The sequence below is a fragment of the Ahaetulla prasina genome, chromosome 1 (assembly GCF_028640845.1).
Source record: "Ahaetulla prasina isolate Xishuangbanna chromosome 1, ASM2864084v1, whole genome shotgun sequence".
In the NCBI taxonomy this organism is placed as follows: Eukaryota; Metazoa; Chordata; class Lepidosauria; order Squamata; family Colubridae; genus Ahaetulla; species Ahaetulla prasina.
In genome coordinates this window covers 254698664-254719511 of record NC_080539.1, presented here as the reverse complement: position 1 = coordinate 254719511, position 20848 = coordinate 254698664, and positions in this window count along the sequence as shown.

Here is a 20848-nt window from a genome sequence, read left to right as displayed (position 1 = left end):
TAAAACAGATCGCTTTGGCAGCTCTTATCACATATCTAATCATATTCTCTAGATTAACCATCTGGAGATTTTCCTTATTCTGCAAATCTTTTGGAATCCTCTACAATGACAACTGCAGGGCAAATCATAAATTGATTTCCAAAATAAATCTGTCATGTTCAATGAATTTTCATTTGAGCTCTTTCTGCCTATGCTGATTCCTCTGCGGGGATTTTCTGACTGACCCACAAATATTATGTATGAGGCCTTATGATCTCTGAATTACTGTCAAATTGGAGTCAGGCCCTTTTTTTTTTTTTTTTTAGGAAAGTGTATTTTACGTCAGTGCCATACTTATTTTCATAAACACAGTTTAATAAAGAAACCATAAACTGGTTCTTCTGAAAATAGCTGAAGCATGCTAAATTGCTTGCCTTCTGTCATAAAATCCCTGGATATTGTCCATGTTCATTTTGAATCTCAACAAATCGGATCAAATCGCCTGTTTGAATGAAATGCATCATTTTTGCTTAATTATGGTGGTCAAGAAGCTTTCACTTAATTTTGAAGCATAGTGAAATCACATAAGTAACCATTCTACAGAATAGCCTTTGAGCTAAAATATCATTTTCAAAATACATTTCCAGTTTCAAATACTGTCTATTTTTCATGAATTTTATCTCTCAAGCAACACAGTATTTGGTGTGGTGGTAAAGGCACTGGTTTAGAAACAGAGAGGTGAGGGTGCTGAATTCTAATCCTGCCTTAGGCACAGAGTAAGCTGGTGATTTGGGGCCAGTTACTGTCTCTAAAGTCAACAAGAATCAGGGCTGACTCAATGAACTCCATCAAGCATTTCCAACCCATGCCCTGGAGACCACATATGGCTCTAGACAGCAACCCTACAAGATTAAAATGAAAATATAAAAAGGGAAGTTTGTTACTTATACATATTAATTATATTGTATATGTTATAAGCGACCCAATATAATTCTATTCAATGTGGCCTATGCAAGCAAAAAAGATAGATACTCATGGACTATATTGTCAAGTATTTGGCTTTTTTTAAAAAAGCTGACTTTGCTGGCAAACTGGCCAGATAATAGGGTTATCATGGACACCTGCTCAAGAGTAAAGGAAGACTTGCATCTCTTCTCTGAAGCAACTCAGAAGGCGGTACATGAAGTCATGTCAAAGGCAAAATCTTGGAACATTTAAACATATGGATTCTTAAGCCAACTAAGAAATGAAACTGAAAAAGATTTCTGGCAAAATGGTTTCAGGAACATAGTGAGCATGTTGTATGCCCTTAGGCAGCGGTTGCTCAGAGCCTCACACATCTCCTTTCCAAAGAGCTGTGGGATATAGATATAGGCCAACAGAAGTCTATGGTTTGCATGTCTGTGTTGCAAGATAAATGGACATGGAAAATTGTTGCAACTTCAGGCTAGGATTAAAATGTGCTACCTACATATTAGAATTGTCAGAATAAGTCCAAATTTAGAGCGCATTATGACTCATAAATCATGGTACATATTAATTATGAGAAAATCCTCAGGGCTTAATTCCCACTCATTAACTAAGCCTGCTGTCCAACCCTTTGCAGGGAAAATGAGCAAGTTTATTGCAGTCTGACAATAAAAATGATTAAAAGTGATGCAAACAAAAAGCAATAAAATAATACGATAATCACACCCACCCCACAATAAAATTTGAAGCATGTTGAGACAAAAGGACTGTTTGTTCTCAGGAGTATTCTTTCCTGATACCGAAAGCAGCCATACTAGAAAAGACTCATAACAGAGCCAATGTAAATAGCAATAGCACTTAGACTTATGTATTGCCCCATAGTGATTTACAGCCTTCTCTAAGAGGTTTACAGAGTCAGCATATTGCCCCTAACTATCTGGGTCCTCACTTTACTGACCTCAGAAGGATGGAAGGCTGAGTCAACCTTGAGACACTCAGGATCGATCCCTTGGCTGTGGGCAGAGTTAGCCCTCAATACTGCATTCAAACAAAAAAAGATAAAACTTCAAAGTGGCATGTTAACAATTAAAATGTGATTAAGCGAAATAGACCTTGAAGTCTATTGAATAGGAATCAATATCCAAATTTTTGTACCCTCTGATGTCTTGGCTAGCACCTTGTTGCCAGAACTCCATTCAGATCCTGACAAATGAACTTACATACATAAGTATATGCATGACATGCATACATGTGATTTATCTTAGCTAAGATAATCAAGTGATCAACTCTATGACTGTGAGAACAATGCAGCACTACCTCTACCCCTTCCATCCTTCAAAAGCAGTTTTGAGATGATCTAAAATTATTTTGTACTCCCACTAGTTTCAAAAGACTGGGAACAATGAATAAAGAACATCAAACATTCTTTTTAGAGCCACAAATTGCCACAGGTTCTAAAAAAAAAAAGGGGGGGGTCAGTCATTCCACCCACTACAAAAAGGAGAAAAAATAATTGTTTCAAAACCTCCTTCCGTTTCCTTACTTCTTGTTAGATGGGTCTGTCTAGCATTTCCCATAACTAAATAAAATATGGTTTCTTATAGGGAACTGCAAATCTATAATCTCACGTTTTCCTTTGAAAGATCAAAACTCAAGTGCCAGGAGGCAAGTAAAAATAAATGTTTCTACTATTATGACAGCGAACTATTCATTCCACTACTGTACTGTGAGAATGAACTAGCCACCAGCTCTTCAGAGCTGCAGCATTGAAAACCTTTACAGTATTTTGTTTCAGATAAATGGAATTGTGAAGGGGGTGGGGAAACCCTTCAGTTCCAGTTCCATAAGCGCCATTTTAGAGAAACGCTGCTATTGAACTGGTTCTGCCGGTAGCTATGCTGGCTTCTCAGATAATTGTCTGAAATAATTCTTATTTCTCACTGCTCTTCCTAGAGTTGTGATTATGATGATCACTTGTGTTTTGTTAAATGGAAAAGATAAAGCAACTGCTCTGATTTATTATCTTTCTCCGACCAAAAACAACAGCTTCCTTAGGCAAAAAGTGCATACACTTTAAATGAACATATGAGTAAATGAACATATGTGATAATGACAGTTTTTGCTAAGTTCCAGAAAAGGTTTGATAAGTTCAGCTTTCGGTATCATGTCAGCAAAAAGAAATCATGTCAGAATGACATGCAGACACCGGGATGTCATGACACAGATTCCAATTGCATCATGCTGTCTGACACAAGAAAGCTCTTTGAATGCTCAGAATTGCTTTGAATAGTGAATAGAATAGAATAGAATAATAGAATATAATTTTTTATTGGCCAAGTGGGATTGGACACACAAGGAATTTGTCTTGGTGCATATGCTCTCAGTGTATATAAAAGAAAAAGATACGTTCATTAAGAATTCTAAGGTATAACACTTAATGATAGTCATAGGGTACAAATAAGCAACCAGGAAACAATATCAATATAAATCATAAGGATACAAGCAACAAAGTTTATGGCTTAACAATGTTTATGGCTTAACGATGTTAACCTGGTGTGCCTTTCTCAAACAGAACCTGAACCGGAAATGTAGATTAAAATTTTTTTATTTGTGTACATAAGTAAGGAGAGGCACCTCACCCAAAGAAGAGGATCGGTCTAGACAGTCAAAGAATTGTTTTATATACAGTTCAAATGTATTGGGTTTGGGATGAGTTCTTTTATAATTAATACTGTTATGTATCTTTAAATATTTTGGCGGGAAACAAGCACGTTGCTGATTGGTTGAAGCCGCTGGTTAAACAGTATATAAGGAGAGGTTTTTCCCCAGCCAGGTTGCTGGGTTAATCCTATATTAAAGAGCTGTTGTCACTACCCTGGTCTCCAGCCTCGTTACTTCCCGAACTTAACACTGGCGACGAGGATGGGATCTCGAGGCTAAGGAGCACCAGAACCGAGCTGAAGCACGGAAGAACCGAACCCAGCAAACTCAGGGCAGAAACGCGGAGATGGCCAGTTACACTCCGCCCGCACCGTTTGACCCAGCTAGAGAGAAATGGGGAACGTACATGACCCGTTTCGAAAGCTTTCTAGAAGCAAACGAACTGCAAGGAGTTCCAGACAACCGCAAAAGGGCATACTTCTTGAGCCACTGCGGTCCCGAGGTCATCGACATCGCGGAAGCCCTGGCAGAGCCAACGCCGGTACAATCAGTATCGTGGCAAACTCTGCAAACCCTGCTAAAAAACCATTTCGCGCCAACGCCGTCCAAATACGTGCGGCGTTTTGAATTTGGAGAGCGCCGACAGCTAGAGGGCGAATCCATCGGCGACTACATGGCCGCCCTGCGGAAAGCCTCCAAAGACTGTGGGTACCGAGACCTAGACGAGGCGCTGCTAGAGCAACTCATCCGGGGGGTCAGAGACATGCGTTTGCGGAGGCGACTGCTATCAAAAAGCAATCTAATGCTGGCAAACGCCCTGGATGAAGCCAGAGCGCATGAAATGTCCACCCAAGCGGCAGAGACCCTGCAAAAGCCACTCGCACCGAAGGCGAGTTCAAAGTCAACCCCGGTGCACCAAGAAGAGATCCAAACCGAATCCGACGGTGAGGATGAGGAAGGGGTTTGTCGAACCGAGAAACGGGGCAAGGAAGACCGGGACGAATGAGGAAGTTGCGGAGGTCAACACCAGCGTCAACACTGCAAGTTCAAGGACGCTACATGTCGGCGGTGCGAGAAGAAGGGGCACCTAGCTCAAGTCTGTCGAGCTCCCCAACCTTCCCGCCGAAAATTCAAATCGGCCAATCAGAGCGCGGGATCGGCAAGGCGACCCGTGATTGGCTCAAACAAAAAAGGCGCGAACTCGAATCAAACGACGGTGATCATAGGCCGCGCCTCAACCCGGGTAGAGAAGAAAATCTTTACCAAACCCAAAATAGAAGGAGTGCCGTGCCGACTAGAAGTGGACACCGGGTCAGCGATCACCATCATGTCCTGGGACACTTTGGCGAAGGCGTTGCCATCGGTCGCGAAGCGCCACCTGCAAACACAACGGCTACGAGTCCACGACTACCAAGGGAATCGCATTCCTGTTCGAGGGACCACGGCTGTCCGAGTCGAGTACGGACCACACAAGAAGACCCTGCCCATCACGATCGTCGAAGGGACCCTGCCTAGTTTGTTGGGACTAGACTGGTTTCGTGCACTGGGCATGGGAGTGACTGGCATTTACAGAAGTGACTGTAACCTGAAAGACATACTCATGAACGAGTTCGAAGATGTCTTCAAGGACTGCCTGGGCAAGTACAAGGGGACCCCTATTTCCTTCAACTTAGACCCCCAGGTAGCCCCCATTAGGTTAAAGGCAAGGAGAGTCCCTTTTGCCCTTAAACCTAAAATTGACAAGGAGCTAGATAAGCTCATAAATCAGGGGATTCTGGTGCCAGTCGATCACGCAAAGTGGGAGACGCCAATCGTCACCCCAGTAAAACCAGATGGGTCAATTAGAATCTGCGCTGACTACAAGGCGACGTTAAACAAAGCCTTACAGAAAAGCGCTTACCCGGTTCCCGTGGTGCAACACTTGCTGCACTCTTTGGGGCAAGGGCAAGTCTTTGCAAAGTTAGACTTGGCTCAAGCCTACCAACAACTGCCCGTAGACGCCAACACAGCCGAAGCCCAAACGATTGTAACTCACAGGGGTGCTTTCAAGTGTACCCGATTACAATTTGGGGTGAGTGTGGCACCGGGGCTGTTCCAAAACTTAATGGAACGACTTCTGCAAGGGCTCCCAGGGGTAGTTCCCTACTTCGATGATGTATTGATATCTGCAGAAAACGTAGAGGAATTGGGGGAGCGTTTGAGAAAAGTTCTGGGCATTTTCCGGTCAGCCGGACTAAAGGTTAAAGTGAACAAATGCCAGATAGGGGTAGAATCCGTCAAATTCTTGGGCTACCGAATAGACAAGAAAGGAATTCACCCCACTGAGAGCAAGGTCAAGGCAATCAGAAAGGCTCCAGCGCCCAAAAACAAAACAGAGCTACAGGCATTCCTGGGGCTAGTGAATTTTTACGCGGTTTTCTTAAAAAACAAGGCGACCGTGGCTGAACCGCTGCATAAGCTTCTGGGAAAGAATACTGTTTGGTCTTGGGGAAAGTCGGAAGCTAGGGCTTTCGAAGCAGTAAAAAACCTACTCTCGAGCGATAGCCTGCTGATCCAGTATCATAGCTCATTGCCATTATTACTGGTTTGCGATGCCTCCCCTTACGGGGTGGGGGTTGTGCTCAGCCACAGACTGCCAAACGGCACAGAAGCCCCTATAGCCTTCTACTCCAGAACGATGTCCTCCACAGAGAGGAACTATAGCCAGTTAGATAAGGAAGCGCTAGCAATTGTGTCAGGGGTAAAAAAGTTTCACGAATATGTTTTTGGGAGAAACTTTGAAATTGTGACTGACCACAGACCGCTGTTAGGGATACTGGCTGGCGACCGCCCAACGCCTGTGGCACTTTCGCCACGATTGACCCGATGGACTATTTTCTTAGCCGCTTATTCCTACAAGCTGCAGCATCGACCGGGAAAAGAAGTGGGGCATGCGGACGCGTTAAGCAGATGCCCACTACCAGGGGCGATCGAAGACCCCACTCCGGGGACGCCCATCCTGCTAATTGACTCTTTGGACTCTGGCCCAGTCACATCTAAGGAGGTGGCTCGGGCATCATACCGGGACATTACGTTGAGGACTGTACTCGGTTGGGTACAAAGGGGGTGGCCCGCTGCGCCGGGCGAACGGTTTAAGGAATTTGTAAAAAAACGTGGGGAACTCTCGGCTCAAGGGGGGTGCCTGCTATGGGGCGATCGAGTGGTGATCCCGGAAAAATTGAGGGAAAGGGTATTGGACCTCCTCCACGAGGGTCACCCAGGGATCGTAAGGATGAAGGGGCTAGCAAGAAGCTATGTGTGGTGGCCACTCATGGACTCAGAAATTGCTGAGAGGGTAGGAAAATGCCAGGCTTGCCAAGAGTCCAGACCTCTACCCCCAACGGCCCCAGTCAGGGAATGGGAAAAACCCCAAGGGCCCTGGTCGAGAATCCACATTGATTTTGCTGGCCCTTTCCACGGCCAAACCTTCCTAGTGGTTGTCGACGCTTTCTCTAAATGGTTGGAGATCATCCTCATGAAATCCATGACAGCCGAGGCAGTAATCGCAGCCCTGCGCCACCTATTCGCAACCCACGGGTTGCCTGACACGCTAGTATCCGACAACGGCCCGCAATTCACGGCAACCCAGTTTGAGGAATACTTGGCAGATGAGGGCATCCGACATGCCCTCTCTGCGCCGTTCCACCCTGCGTCGAATGGCCTTGCAGAGCGTTCCGTCCGGAGCGCTAAGGAGGCATTGTCCAGGCTCAAGCCAGGCGACTGGCAAACAAAGATAGCATAGAACCCCCAGCACTGCTACAGGCAGAAGCCCAGCCGAATTATTGATGGGACGGAAGCTCCGGTGCCCACTTGACCGTTTGAATCCCCATTACACACCAGAGGGTTACAAGGGGGAACTGGAAAAAACGAGAGAAATGGGCATAGGCGACCGAGTGTGGGCCCGCAACTATGGGGACGGCCCAAGTTGGCTAGCAGGGCAAATCATAAAAGCAACCGGTCCAAAATCATACTTAGTTGAGTTAAAAGACAACCGAGTATGGAGGCGCCACATAGATCAGATAAGGAAACGAATAGCCGAACAACCCGAGCTAATTGAGACAGATCATGACCACTCATTATTTGAACCCACAGCTGACCATAACCCGGGGGAGGCGCAAGACTTAGCTGAGTTCCCGGAGGTCCAGCGACGCCATCAGGTTCCCGATGGAAACGGGAGGAAAACTCTGCAGTAATCCAAGGCCGGATGGCCTAGAAAAAGAGTCTGCAAGTAATCCAGGGCCGGATGGCCTAGAGAAAGAGCTGGGAGGAGCAAACAGCCCCTCCGACCAGCTCAACCCACTCCCAAGGACTGAACCGCGCAGGTCCGAAAGAATCAGGAGACGCCCAGGTTATTTGCGTGACTACGTCGAAAAATAACATGTAAATAATATGTAAATAGAGGTAAAGTGTTTTCTGGGAGGGGAGGAGTGTTATGTATCTTTAAATATTTTGGCGGGAAACAAGCACGTTGCTGATTGGTTGAAGCCGCCAGTTAAACAGTATATAAGGAGAGGTTTTTCCCCAGCCAGGTTGCTGGGTTCACCCTATATTAAAGAGCTGTTGTCACTACCCTGGTCTCCAGCCTCGTTACTTCCCGAACTTAACAAATACCGTTTGACACTTCTCTGACACAGCACGCATGCTTACTAACTCTAATATCTAGCATGTAATGTTCCATTGCATCACGCAGTATTCTTAACATTATTTTGTTAATGTTCATTCACATATTCAGAAGGTATGGTTTTTACATTATAATGAGGTATAAAGAGTTTGCAAGTAAACTCTTTTTACAAATCAACATCTTTGACAAGTCAATAGAATAGAATAGAATAGAATTTTATTGGTCAAGTGTGATTGGACACACAAGGAATTTGTCTTGGTGCATATGCTCTCAGTGTACATAAAAGAAAAGATACGTTCATCAAGGTACAACATTTACAACACAATTGATGGTCAATATATCAATATAAATCATAAGGATTGCCAGCAACAAGTTATAGTCATACAGTCATAAGTGGAAAGAGATTGGTGATGGGAACTATGAAACGATTAATAGTAGTGCAGATTCAGTAAATAGTCTGACAGTGTTGAGGGAATTATTTGTTTAGCAGAGTGATGGCCTTCGGGAAAAAACTGTTCTTGTGTCTAGTTGTTCTGGTGTGCAGTGCTCTATAGCATCGTTTTGAGGGTAGGAGTTGAAACAGTTTATGTCCAGGATGCGAGGGATCTGCAAATATTTTCACGGCCCTCTTCTTGATTCGTGCAGTATACAGGTCCTCAATGGAAGGCAGGTTGGTAGCAATTATTTTTTCTGCAGTTCTAATTATCCTCTGAAGTCTGTGTTTTTCTTGTTGGGTTGCAGAACCGAACCAGACAGTTATAGAGGTGCAAATGACAGACTCAATAATTCCTCTGTAGAATTGGATCAGCAGCTCCTTGGGCAGTTTGAGCTTACTGAGTTGGCGCAGAAAGAACATTCTTTGTTGTCCTTTTTTAATGATGTTTTTGATGTTCGCTGTCCATTTGAGATCTTGCGATATGATAGAACCCAGAAATTTGAAGGTTTCTACTGTTGATACTGTGTTGTCAAATATTGTGAGAGGTGGAAGTATGGAAGGGTTTCTCCTAAAGTCTACCACCATTTCTATGGTTTTGAGTGTGTTCAGTTCCAGATTGTTTTGGTTGCACCACAAGGCTATCAAACTCCACATTCCTCATCGAGAGCTTGCTTTGTTATTTCAAAGACATATTAATCTCCTAGTAACATTAATCAGAAAACCTCATAATTACTAAAGACATTAATCAAAGATGCTCTCCTCTGCTGTTGCCATCAAGTGCAACCCCACACCCCCAAACTTTTAAATGTGCATTTCATGGCTTCAATTGCACAGTCACATCTACCATCTTGATTTTTTGGGGCCCTGCCTCCCACTTCATTTGCACTGCAGATATTCCCATTAAAAACAGTCTGAAATCAGACAAAAACTTCCTTCACTGGACTTTTCCTTTAATTAAATTTGTTTTAATTTGTCTTTGCCTAGCTTTTTAAAAAGCAAATGCAAATTTCTTGTTTTTCTGGATTCTGAAGAATGTTTGCATTAAGAAGATCTGAAAGCTTTTGGATGCAGTAGACAAAAACTATTAGTCACTTTATGCAAGGATCAATTCCCATTCTCTTAAACATGCACAACATTTGTAAAATGCATTGTGGAAAATTCCACCTGGATTTAACAGAGATTCCTAGTAATTGATGCCTTTCCCTCATTAGCCTGTTAAATTGAGGGTTATGTATATGTAAGATTTGATTGCCTGACGTTATTGACCTGCTAGGCAAGAATTCTCTGGTGCAACCTTACGAATGCTATTTATCTGTTAGTTAGAAAACAATGTTTTGCAACAGAGGTGGAAGAATCCATATTAAAGTCAAATTATCAAAAAGAAAATTTATGCTGCATAGACATATCTAAATTTCTTACTTTGGAGTCATCTCATTGAGAGCAGCAGAGCTTTTCTGATAGTACTCTTGCCCAGCTAATTTTAAGGACTCAGATTTCTAGTTTTGAGAAATCTTGCCTCTAACCTTAGCCTTCAAGAACAAATATCACAATTATGGAGGAGAAGAAAACCCAAGGTCCTTTATGGTTCTTATTCTCCTGAAGCACAGAAAAATGAATGATTGGGAATTGCACTTCAGAGTTACTTCAAAGGCAAGGAGAGTTAAAAGGCAGTCTGCACAAATCAATAATCTTAGAACTTCATATAAAAAGGCATTAGTCACTAGCCGCAGATCATCTGCTGTGAGGAAGGAACTCAGACACTCTTCACGATTTTTAATGGAGCTATAGTATAGGCATGTAAATCTGTCATGGCCCCATCAGATCCCGGTTCAGAGGAGTTGGAACCGGGATCGTCCCACGGAAATGGCACATCTCCCCTGGAATGTTTGGAGAAGCCAAGGGCTGAGGGCACTGCTGTCCCAGGCCCCTCAGGCATTAGGGGAGGGTGGTTGACCAGATGGGGAGCTGCCTGTCCTCACAGACACAGGGGAGGATTGGCTGCAGGCAGACAGTGGTGCTGAGAGGCAGCAGATCCCCTCTGATGAGGAACAGCTGTCTTCCCCATTTGATCAGAGGGCCCAGACTATTTTATTTTATTTATTATATTTATTTATTTTGTCACACAGTATATATAAGCATAAGCATGAAATAATTGTACAATATATAAGCATATATATGAGTATGAGTATGTAATGACTATATTAATTGGATATAACGAAAGGAAACAATAGGACAGGAATGGTAGGCACGCTGGTGCTCTTATGCACGCCCCTTACAGACCTCTTAGGAAAGGGGTAAGGTCAATGGTAGACAGTTTTTGGTTGAAGCTTTGGGGATTTTGGGAAGAGACCACAGAGTCAGGTAGTGTGTTCCAAGCATTAACAACTCTGTTACTGAAGTCATATTTTCCGCAATCAAGATTGGAACAGTTAACATTAAGCTTAAATCTATTGTGTGTATGTGTATTGTTGCAATTGAAGCTGAAGAAGTCTTCGACAGGAAGGACATTGTAATAGATGATTCTATGAGTTAAACTCAGGTCATGTCGAAGGCGGCGTAGTTCTAAATTTTCTAAACCCAGGATTTCAAGTCTGGTGGCATAAGGTATTTTGTTGTATTCAGAGGAGTGGAGAACTTGTAAAATATTTCTGGACATGTTCAATTGTATTGATGTCAGAAATGTGGTATGGGTTCCAAACAGTCGAAGTGTATTCAAGAATTGGTCTAGCAAATGTTTTATATGCTCTGGTTAGTAGTGTAGTGTTTTAGGAGAAGAAGCTGCGCAAGATTAGGTTTACAACTTTTAAGGCCTTTTTTGCGATGTAGTTACAGTGGGCTTTGGCACTTAGATCATTGGATATGAAAACTCCAAGATCTAGAGCGGAGGCAAGCTTAAAGGAGGTCTGCAACACTGCTTGGGAGAAGGTCTCCCTGCCTCTCCTCACAAGGAACACCTGCCTAGGTTGACTTAAGCAAAGGCTAGGGGAGATTGTCTTTGTTGGGAACAATTGTTTTGCTTTGGCATGCACTTCCCTGACCTTGGAAAAACTGTGCCTTGTTATTGTGTTTCTTCCTGTGGATTTTGACCCTCGCTTGTAGACTCTTGACCTTGCTCTGTGGACCTGGAATCTTGTGTACGACTTACTTACAGACTTTGCTGTGTGGACTTGCACCTTATTTTTGGACTTATTCTCTGCCTTTGCGGTTTGGGTCTGGTGATTATTGGCTTTATTTGTGGAACTGTTGGTGGTTGTCTTCTGAGAAGTTTGGAGTGAAGCTTTACCAGCCGTTGCTGGGCCATTTGTTGTGGGAATTAGCAGAACAATAAAGGTCTCTATTGAAACCTACCTCTGCCTAGGCAATCTGGATCACAACAAGACCTTCTGTTGGTTTTACCCTCCTTGGCTGCTTAGAGATTGCAGGCAATATGTTGCAATAATTTGCTGTTACTGAAAAGGTCATTGAATGGTTATGATATGTGCACCCATAACACTTAGCTTCACAGTATATCGTTATCCCAGGCTGTGATAGGATGCAATTGATGACTCATCTAGGCGGCTGTCATGAGTCTGGATGGAATAGAAAAAGCTGAAGTAAAATGGCAATACCGTTGTCCATCACTGTTGACACCAGTCTTGTCTCTTGACAGAAGGGCACATCTTGAAAGTCACAATATTTTAGTATTATATAGTCTCAAGAGTCATTTTTGTTGCAACAAAACATGAACCTAACAAATAAATGAATGTATCATTATCAAAGAAGGAACACATTACATGGATATTCCACAATGTCTTTTTTTTTTTTTGCAGAAAAAAGATTTTTACTTCCGTTGTACCATTCAAGTGACAGCTCAACAAAATGCAGATGTGTGGTTTCCTGAAAGAATCCTGGCCATGCAAATCTTTGAAACTAGTCAGAAATCATGCCACATGTTTGGAGGAAGTTACTGTGAGCTGCAGAAAGCTTGCAGAACTCCTGTGTGAATTTGCTTGTAGAATTTGCATTTTTTTCCTTCCATGAAGGGGTCCCTGGAGAAATGAGTAAAGGAGTATCTGGTGAATTTCTCCCTTTTCTACAGCAATTAAGGTAGCTGCATCTTGGGAGTAAGATGTTGCCACATGGACAAAACATTCTATTGCAAAATACTTTCAGTCGTATTTTTATGGCTTCTCACTTCAAGCTGGAGTGTATCTAGATACTTCCTAATGTTGCCAACAAATGCATTCCTAGTAGGTCTTCCAGGGACCACTTTCTAGGTTCGTGGCTGATGCTACCAGTCTGGCTGCTGGCATTGGAGCTCCCAGACCGCCTCACCGATACAGCTTTCCTGGTTTTTATTGTTTGAGCATGGCAATGTGTGTGCTCTGGGAGATCAGTATTACCAGTGGCTGTCAAAAATAAATGTTTCATACAACTTATGAGGCAGCCCTCTTCTCCCATTGTACTGAAGAATTAATTTTCATTATGCACATCCCTTCTTCCGGAGCTGAAAATTGCACCATGTTTTTTTTTAAAAAAAATACTCCAACCATGTTTTTTTAAAAAAATACTCAAATACTGCCTCTTATAGCTAGAACATTGAAAATCCATGTCATGATTTTCATCTCTGAGGGCAGGATCAGAAAGGCTTCAGCTCGGGGGGCCAAATGCCCAATGCTGCCTAGATTCTAAAGTTTTCTGAAAGAAGCAGCAGATGCAGTGGTAAAATCCAAATTTTTTTACTACTGGTTCTGTGGGCATGGCTTGGTGGGTGTGGTGTGGCTTGGTGGGCGTGGCAGGGAAGTATACTGCAAAATCCCCATTACCTCCCCACTCCTGGGAGAAGGATATTGCAAAATCTCCATTCCCATCCCACTCTGGGACCAGCCAGAAGTGGTATTTGCCGGTTCTCTGAACTGCTCAAAATTTCCACTACTGGTTCTCCAGAATCTGTCAGAACCTGCTGGATTTCACCCCTGCGCAGATGGTGTGAAAAGGTAGGTGGATTGGCCTACTCGATGAAGACCTGCTGCTAGGAGGTTCCCAGGTTGGTGGCAACTGCAAACTGAATGGACGGGTGGGGTTAAGCCAGTAAGGCAAGCTGACCAGGTATCCATTGAGACAGGTAGCTCAACTCCAAAGTGGGCATGAGAGGGAGCAGCAAAGTCCCAAAGCTATTTCTTGGGGGCTTCAGTGTGACAACTACAAAAACTACAGGTTATTTTTTGTTAAGGGAATATTGCCCTCTCCATCTTCCAGGAGATCAATATTCCCAGGGCAGAACATAAATAAAAAAATCAATATTGACCCTGAGCTGCCAGAAAACCAAACAAAACAAAATTGGAAAATATTGCAGCTGTTTGGCATGAGCATAAGGAGACTGGCCCTCAGAGGGGCCCTGCCAAGCTTCATAGCATCAGGCATAATTAAGAGGGTAAAGATCATGCGGAAGTCAACAAAGATTTTTAGGAGCAAAGGGCAGAATCTTGCCAACTGCAAGAGGAACCCCCAATTCATGTTTCACGGAATTAATTAAGGTGAAGTTTCTCTGAATATTTTGAATCAGTATTTCTTGGACTTTGTGCAACTTCATCCCAGCTGCTATTTATAGTATGGACCAAGGGTGTCCAGCTTTGCTAACTTGAATTATGGACTTCACTTCCAAGAATTCCCCAGGCAGCATGAATTCAACATTTCCTTCCCAGCAGAATTCTGGGAGTTGAAGTCCACAGTTGGTAAGGTTGGATATCCCTGATCGAAACAATTCAAGAACCTTTCTCTAACTTTATAGTTTGTTATGATGAACATTCTTCATATCTGCCAGCCTCCCTACAATCTTTCGCAGGGGGAAAGATTCCTGGAGATACTACCAGTAGTGGGTTCCACTTACCTTCGCTACTGGTGTGGAACTGTGAGTGTGCATTTGTGCGTGCTTGCTGCACACGTGGCCCTTCTGCACATGTGCAGAATGTCCATGATGACGTCTGGGTGGGTGGGTGGAACTTCCTGCCACTACTACCTGTTCGCCCGAACTGGGACGAACCAGTAGAAACCCACCACTGGATACTATCCAGTCCTACCCCATCCCATCCCTTATAACAATCAGGATAGTAATTAGTGTTCAGTTTCCTCTTCATTAAGTGATGCCGGGGGGGGGGGGAGGAGAGGGGGAAACCTATCAGTCACTGCTCTGAAACTACCCTGAACTAAGCTATACAATTTATTTATTTTATTTTATTTATTTATTTGTCACAACAGTAGATATAAGCATAAGCATGAAATAACTATACGATATATAAGCATATATATAAGCATAAATATGTAATAACTATATGAAATTGGATACAATCAAAGAGAACATTAGGACAGGAATGGTAGGCACGCTGGTGCTCTTATGCACGCCCCTTACAGACCTCTTAGGAATGGGGTGAGGTCAAAAGTAGATAGTTTTTGTTTAAAGCTTTGGGGATTTTGGGAAGAGATTACAGAGTCTGGTAGTGCATTCCAGGCATTAACGACTCTGCTACTGAAGTCATATTTTCTGCAATCAAGATTGGAGCAGTTCACATTAAGCTTAAATCTATTCTGTGCTCGTGTATTGTTGTGATTGAAGCTGAAGTAGTCTTCAACAGGAAGGACATTGTAACTGATGATTCTATGAGTTAAACTCAGGTCATTTTGAAGGCGGCGTAGTTCTAAATTTTCTAAACCCAGGATTTCAAGTCTGGTGGCATAAGGTATTTTGCTGTAATCAGAGGAGTGGAGAACTCTTTCTGGACACGCTCAATTGTATTAATGTCCAAAATGAGGTATGGGTTCCAGACAGGCGAGCTGTATTCAAGAATTGGTCTAGCGAATGTTTTATATGCTCTGGTTAGTAGTGTAGTGTTTCTGGAGAAGAAGTTACGCAAGATTAAGTTAACAACTCTTAAAGCCTTTTTTGCGATGTAGTTGCAGTGGGCTTTGGCACTTAGATCATTTGATATGAAAACTCTAAGGTCTTTAACGTGGTGGGGGTCATCTACAAGGTAATGTCCATCGAGCTTGTATTTAGTGTTCAGATTCTTTTTTCCAATGTGTAAGACTGAACATTTGCTGGTTGAGATTTGGAGTTGCCAATTTTCTGACCATTCCGACACAAAGTCAAGGTCTCTTTGAAGGGTAGCTGTATTGTTGGTAGTGTTAAATAGTTTAACATTGTCAGCGAAGAGAACACAATTACTTATAATATGGTCACAGAGATCATTAATGTATAATATGAAGAACGCTGCCTTGAGGAACGCCACTCTTGACAGGAACAGGATTTGATAGGGCACTGCCTATTTTGACCACTTGTTGTCTGTTTGACAGGAACGCTGTTATCCAATTGTGTAATCCTGACCAATCTCTTTGATGAGGTGCAGTAAAGGTAGGCCATGTGGCAGTACTCTTTCTATTTAAATACATTCCTCTTGACTCATGAATCAGAGGAAAGCACATTCATGTGGCTGTAAGGAAGAGCACATAGGCCAGTTACTATTAGTGCAGCTTGCAGTTATGTCCTAATAGCCTTTACACATGCCGAGAACCTAAGGATTATCTCCTAAACAGATACAACTGGGTAGTTTACACACTTTGCAGTGAAACCAACAGAGTGAGCCTGTCTGAAGGATAGGGAACACACACACACACACACACACACACATACTGGAGCGTTAGTAATCATGGTATGCGACACCAGATGGCGCATCAGGTCTGAGCTATAAAAGGTGGTCGCCCCTGAAAATATCGGTTGCAGCAGAACAATTTGGCTTTGGCTATAGGTAGTTTATTCTGTAGAGAAGAATTTGAAGCGCCTTCAGGTCGAAGTGTAATTTGAAAATGGAAGAATTAAAAAGAGGGAAGAAAAAGAGCCATGAAGTTATCCATCACATCATGGAACACAGAAGCAGAAGTGGATAAGCAAAAAACATTGCCCCCGCCCACCCTTACGGCCCTCAAAGCAAAATACTGAGTTAAGCTATGGAAACTGAGTGAGATTTATTCACTGTAGCATTGTCCGAGAAAATCCAAACTCACTGATTTCTTTGAATTGATTATTGCTTTCTCCTAAAGGAACCAAATTGATTGAGAAAATCTAAAGGTCACTGCAGTGTATTTAAAAAATTGTGCGTGCATGTACTCCTAACAACAAAAATGGAAAGTAGGTTACAACCCACAATTGCTGACTTTTTCCCTTGCCTCCTTTTTGTATGAATGACCTCTTAGCTTACCCGGATGATATTTTAAGAAATAATCACTGACTAATCCATCTTTAGTGTTATGTGCTCTATTCAGAAACATTTCTTACTGTTCCTGATGAAATGGCTGGTGATAGAGCTGCAAATTAGTTCTGATCCTAATGATCAGAGGTCCCTTTCTGAGATGATGTCTGAAATAATTTTTGGGATTCACTCATTTAATTTGCTCTGCATTTATACATATTAACATATTTTCAGTAAGATACAAGAAATAGTTGACTGTATGTTTTAAATGACTGATCTTTCTAAATTTTAGGTAAGGCATTCTCACTCTAAGGCAGGGGTAGTCAACCTTTTTATACCTACCCCCCACTTTTGTATCTCTGTTAGTAGTAAAATTTTCTAACCGCCCACCAGTTCCACAGTAATGCCCCCTGTATCGTCGTCTGTGCATGCCTCTCGCACATTGTGGATTGGGTTTGGGGGGGGTGCGCCGGCTACCAGCTCTGCTTGTCTGTTACAGCTGGGTGGTGTGGGGGAGATGCGCAAGCTATTCTAGGATGAGACTCTTTTGTTTGCGGTCGCACTATAGCGCAATTTAGTTTCACTTATGTAACCTGAACTAAACTTATGCGCGGGCGATACAAATAGTTTATTTTCAGAAATTTAAATTGTCATAGGGAATTTTATGAAAACCTAATGAAAATGTTTTTAAATAATGCTATGAATTTTTTTTAAAGTCAATTAAATTAAAAAAAAAGGAAAATGCTTCAGTATCGGACAAAACCCCTACCGCCCACCATGAAAGCTAGAATGCCCACTAGTGGGCAGTAGGGACCAGGTTGACTACCATTGTTCTAAGGTGAAGGCTTTATTCGAGAACTTTGTTTTCCTCACACAGCAATTCTTATCTGGTTGCATTCTGGATGCTTTCTGAGCTTGGTTGTTTTTCTGAAGACTAAACAGAATTGTTTTAATGTCCTATCCAAATATTAGCCAGGTCAGACTCTGGACAGTTTTTGAGATCTACTAATCTCAAGATCTGCTAGGTGTTGTTGCCCCTAATTAGAATAGAATAGAATTTTTTTTATTTTATTTTTTAGAATTTTTATTGGCCAAGTGTGATTGGACACACAAGGAATTTGTCTTGGTGCATATGCTCTCAGTGTACATAAAAGAAAAGATAGGTTCATCAAGGTACAACATTTACAACACAATTGATGATCAATATATCAATATAAATCATAAGGATTGCCAGCAACAAGTTATAGTCATACAGTCATAAGTGGAAAGAGATTGGTGATGGGAACTATGAAACGATTAATAGTAGTGCAGATTCAGTAAATAGTCTGACAGTGTTGAGGGAATTATTTGTTTAGCAGAGTGATGGCCTTCGGGAAAAAACTGTTCTTGTGTCTAGTTGTTCTGGTGTGCAGTGCTCTATAGCGTCGTTTTGAGGGTAGGAGTTGAAACAGTTTATGTCCAGGATGCGAGGGATCTGCAAATATTTTCACGGCTCTCTTCTTGATTCGTGCAGTATACAGGTCCTCAATGGAAGGCAAGTTGGTAGCAATTATTTTTCCTGCAGTTCTAATTATCCTCTGAAGTCTGTGTTTTTCTTGTTGGGTTGCAGAACCGAACCAGACAGTTATAGAGGTGCAAATGACAGACTCAATAATTCCTCTGTAGAATTGGATCAGCAGCTCCTTGGGCAGTTTGAGCTTACTGAGTTGGCGCAGAAAGAACATTCTTTGTTGTCCTTTTTTAATGATGTTTTTGATGTTAGCTGTCCATTTGAGATCTTGCGATATGATAGAACCCAGAAATTTGAAGGTTTCTACTGTTGATACTGTGTTGTCAAGTATTGTGAGAGGTGGAAGTATGGAAGGGTTTTTCCTAAAGTCTACCACCATTTCTACGGTTTTGAGTGTGTTCAGTTCCAGATTGTTTTGGTTGCACCACAAGGCTAGTCGTTCGACCTCTCGTCTATATGCGGATTCGTCATTGTCTCGAATGAGACCAATCACTGTGAATCTAGATAAGTTGCAGTAATGAAATATAACTTAATCCATGCAATTTAGTACTGTATTTTATCCTCTTTTCTGATGACTCTAACAATAATAGCTAATACTAGTAGCTAAAATCTGGGGTCAACCAGGAAAACTGAACAGTGGGAGGACAGATTAAAACAAAGAAATCACAGTACACATTAAGGAAAACATTTCTTCCCATGGAAGCGGGATGGCCATTCATTGAGGAAATCACTGTGATGAACCAATAGCATTTCTCAAATATTTTTGAAGGAACCGAAACAGTCCAAGCATGCCAGTTTCCAGAATTTTGTCTTGAATCACAGTCGCCAAATTAAACCAGCTCTGATGATAGCTAAGTTTGAACCTTGAACATGACCAACAGGTATATCCAAGCACTGACACTGGAAAAGGAGAAATTTGACCAATGATCAGAGGTGAACAGAGATTTAAACCAAGATCTCTCACTCTAGATTTTAAGATCAATGTACCATATCTCCAACTGCCAAGGTACTGCCCTCCAGATACCTTAGACTTTAAGTCCCATAATCTAAGTCCTATAGTTCTGAGAACACCCAATGTCATCTGGGTACTAAAGGAAGCGGCCTGGTAATTCTGAAGAAAACGGTTGGGAAAAGCTAACTTTAGGATCAACACTTCTTTTCTTTGAATTACCGAATTGGAGAAAGGATTGTTTTCAGTTGAAACACATTGTCACTTCCAGGACAATGGGACAATAGGAATTTGCTCAGTAGAAACTGAGTAGCGGGGCAGTGGGGGGGCGGTGGGGAGGATTGCTGTCATCGGAGAGAGAAGAGGGAAGAGGGAGCATTGCAACCAAACAATGGTACCACCTGAATGACATGGGAACAATGCCTGGAAGTGCATGGTAAGGTAGCAGAACTCATCTGTAACCATATCCTTATTGTGATTCCCCTTTTTGTGGCAGGTCAGGAGGTACCCCCCCATTAGCCCCCACTTCTCTCAACCTTTAAAGTCCTCATCTGTTTCTTTTCACAAGCCCAACACCTGTTTCCTGTAGCTGAAAGATCCTCTCTCTACTACAGAATGGCTTGGGGTGACGACCCAAGCAGCTGTGGTCCTCCTGGGCAGAAGATGATATTTTGCAGGGGAAATGGATGTCCTTGTTTTCCTCTCTGTTGTTTTAGAAACTGCCTAGCACCAAATGCATCAGAAATAGCTTACTTAGACAAAAAGGCAACAGAGAGCATCTCCAGAAGTGGCTTCCGATCCATGCAGGAAGCACTTTAAACCTGTCAGCCCTTCAAGATAGTCCGGGCAAGAAGCACAAACTATATTAAGTGCTAACACTACCATTATTGTAAGAATCTTGCATGTCTGAAATCCTTTCTCTCCTCCCTTGCTTTTTAAAAGGCAACTGGACATTTTTGGGTTTTTCCCTTGAAAATGTTTCGCTTCTCATCCAAGAAGCTTCTTCAGTTCTGGACTGAAGAACTAGACTGAGGAGCAAAAACAACAACAACAACAACAACAAAAAACAAAACCCAAGAAAGTCCAGCTGCTTTTTGGAAAAGCACATTTGGAAAAAAACATGATCTGGATGATTGAGAATCTCCATAGACATTCCTTCTGAGATGCTTTGTCCACCCTATCTCTCCTGTGGACTCAATCAGACCCTGTCTGGATTGTGGTTCTCACTCCTATCTCCCAAGGCTGTTTCCCACCCATCCCCATCACCAATTACCAAACCTTCTGCCAATTAGTTGATGACCTAAAAAGGTATTTCCAAACTGCCTCCAGCTTGGATGATGAGGCTGGGGGGAGGAGTGTCCTTTTTTAGAAACTGGTCTTTAGGACTAAGTTCGAATTCTTTTCTAAATTTTACAGGTGAAAAATATGGTGTTTCTTGAAATGGATCCTTCTTATACAAATT